Source organism: Antechinus flavipes, chromosome 3 (assembly GCF_016432865.1).
Source record: "Antechinus flavipes isolate AdamAnt ecotype Samford, QLD, Australia chromosome 3, AdamAnt_v2, whole genome shotgun sequence".
Classification (NCBI taxonomy): domain Eukaryota; kingdom Metazoa; phylum Chordata; class Mammalia; order Dasyuromorphia; family Dasyuridae; genus Antechinus; species Antechinus flavipes.
The window spans coordinates 630,460,290-630,463,415 of NC_067400.1; the positions used below are offsets into that span (position 1 = coordinate 630,460,290).

The 3,126-nt window shown below is 32.9% G+C and overlaps 1 non-coding gene across 1 annotated transcript; it reads right to left on the reverse strand.

The window, feature by feature from the left end:
• Window positions 1-2,510: 2,510 nt before the first annotated feature.
• On the reverse strand, window positions 2,511-2,635 carry LOC127558507 (small nucleolar RNA SNORA28). Its single transcript, XR_007952886.1, has one exon. It is a non-coding gene; the product is annotated as a small nucleolar RNA SNORA28 (small nucleolar RNA).
• Between the last annotated feature and the right edge of the window lie 491 nt (window positions 2,636-3,126).

The window sequence follows — 3,126 nt, forward strand, 5'->3', positions numbered from 1 at the left end:
TGTGACTACTTCCAGCCAAGCCAACCAGCATTCCCTATTCTTATAATGAAGGGCTGATTTGACATGGGTCATAGTTAAAGTTATCTACTGTTTATGGAACATATACATTTATTTCAAAATTGAATTATTGAAACAGAACAACTGTGGGGAAAGGAGGGTTTCCTTCCTTTTTTAAAAAAATGTAATATTTTATCAACAAGAGTTTGGAAATTGAGCAAATGCATAAGAAAGACATTGACAATTTATTTCTGAAAAAAGAAACAGTTTAAATATCATGTAAAAACTCTAAAACAGATCTAGACATAAAGAATGATATTATAAACAAATCAGAACATAGGCTAGTTTACCTCTCAGACCTGTGAAGGAGGAAGGAATTTGTGAGCAGAGAAGAACTAGAGATCATTATTGATCACAAAATAGATAATTTTGATTATAGTAAGTTAAAAAGTTTTTGTACAAACAAAACTAATGCAGACAAGATTAGAAGGAAAGCAATAGACTGGGAAAACATTTTTACATCCAAAGGTTAAAGGCCTCATTTCCAAAACATAGAGAGAATTGATTCAAATTTATAAGAAATCAAGCCATTCGCCAATTGATAAATGGTCAAAGGATATGAACAGACAATTTTCAGACGAAGAAATTGAAACTATTTCTAGTCAAATGAAAAAATGCTCCAAATAACTATTGATCAGAGAAATGCAAATTAAGACAACCCCGAAATAACACAACAACTCTCAGATTGGCTAAGATGATGAAGGTTGGAGGGGATGTGGGAAAACTGGGACAGTGATACATTGTTGGTGGAATTGTGAACGGATCCAACCATTCTGGAGAGCAATTTGGAACTATGTTCAAAAAGTTATCAAACTGTGCATACCCTTTGATCCTGCAGTGTTAATACTGGGCTTATATCCCAAAAAGATCTTAAAGGAGGGAAAGGGACCCACATGTGCAAAAATATTTGTGGCAGCTCTTTGCAGCAGCAAGAAACTGGAAACTGAGTGGATGCCCATTAGTTGGGGAATGGCTGAGCAAATTATGGTACATGAATGTTATGGAATATTATTGTTCTGTAAGAAATGACCAGCAGGAAGAATACAGAGAGGACTGGCGAGACTTACATGAACTGATGCTAAGTGAAATGAACAGAACTAGGAGATCTTTATACATGGCAACAAGACTATCCAATGATCAGTTCTGATGGACATGGCTCTCTTCAACAATGAGATGAATCAAACCAGTTCCAATTGTTCTGTAATGAAGAGAGCCATCTACACCCAGAGAGAGGACTATGGGAACTGAGTGTGGACCACAACATAGCATTTTCATTCTTTCTGCTATTGTTTGCTTGCATTTTTGTTTTCCTTCTCAGTTTTTTTTCTTTCTAGATCTGATTTTTTCTTGTGCACAAGATAACTGTATAAACATGTATACATATGTTGGAGTTAACAAAAATTTAAAAATATTTAACATGCCATCTGCCATCTAGGGGAGGGGGGAGAGGGAAGGAGGGGAAATTTTAGAACAGAAGGTTTTTGCAAAGGTCAATGTTGAAAAAATTACCCATGCATATGTTTTGTAAATAAAAAGCTATAATTTAAAAAGAGAAATCAAAAAAAAAAAAAAAAAGAACTCTAGAATATTGGGGCTCAGGAATCAAAGAATGAGTAAGAAGCAGACTCGTGGCTCTCATACAAGAAAGTGCTCACAACTGCACATTCTTTGATATCCTGGAAGGCATCATTATTTTCCAATCTGCTACCTGTAGGACCCATGCTTGAAAAATGGACTTAGAGTTGATGCTCTTCCATTTCATTTGCTCCAAATTCCAGCAGAATAATAAGATTATTCAAGAGTTTTCAAAAGTTCTTTTTGGGAGGCAATTGTCTTTCTTACAGATAAAAATCTCTTCACTTTTTTATCATTGTGATTTTCTTAAATACATCTGACTCAACTACCTGTAATGTATATTTCACTTTTAGCTTCCAGTCTATTATTGAATTTGTGGAATCAAAGTGACATTTTCTCATTTTCTAGATCTTTAATAACAACTGTATTCAAGGAAAGAGTCCATTTTGATTAAAGCCTGTGTTGAGTTCAGACTACATGTGTTCAAATGTGTTGCGATTATAGATGATCTACCAGGTGGAATTTGAGGATATAATCAAACCACTTCATTACATTCTTTAGACAATGATTCAAAGCTGTTCAGATTTTTAAAACCTTGCCTACACCCAAAGTGCCTACCTGCTAAAGGCTAAAGAACTTCCTACATAAGGAAAATTTATAGTCTTCTTTGTACATTTTGCTAATAGAAAGCTGTTGTTATAATTACTATTGATTTTAAAACAAAATATACATAATTGCATCCATAAATTTATAAATACTGTTTAATAAATATTCCAACAGCTTAATTCATCATTTTAGAACATCTAGATTAAACGAGGATTTAATTTCTTAAGGATATCATTCATTCAGCCCCAAGGTATTATTTTTTTTATATATATACTGTTTAAGTCTATATAACAGATGGTCTCATTTAAAAGAGATCACTGGAATAGGTTAGACTTACTTATTTTTTGCAAGTTGAAATTGTATCAAACAACTTTTTGTCAGCCACAGAGTGTTACTTGCATATTATTTTTTTTTCAAAAGACCTTATATTAGAGTAAAAGAACTATTAGAATTATACTAACATAAATTATATAAACTTATTGCCAATAAAATAAAATTAATTCTACTGAAAGCTGTCCTTGTCTTACAAAGAAAATAATTTAATCATTTATAAATTTGACATGTAGAACAATCACATTCAGATACTAGAAAAGAGTCATTTTGATGCAACGATGCTCTGAATTATCTTCCTATTGTCTAAACATATTGCCTTAATGCTGAGTTTTCAGAGTATTTTTCATTAAGGGATGATCCACCAAGAAAAGTCCATGGTATCCTAAAAGGAGAACACGTGGGACTTTCAATGAGACCACATGATTTAGTTTGTAACAAACTCATTTCCATCAATACTAGATTTACAGTGAGGAGTGGTATCTTTTCCAGAATCTCAATTTTTCCAAGAGCCATTTCTACTAGTAAACAAGAATCTCCCGTCAATGTTTCATTGCG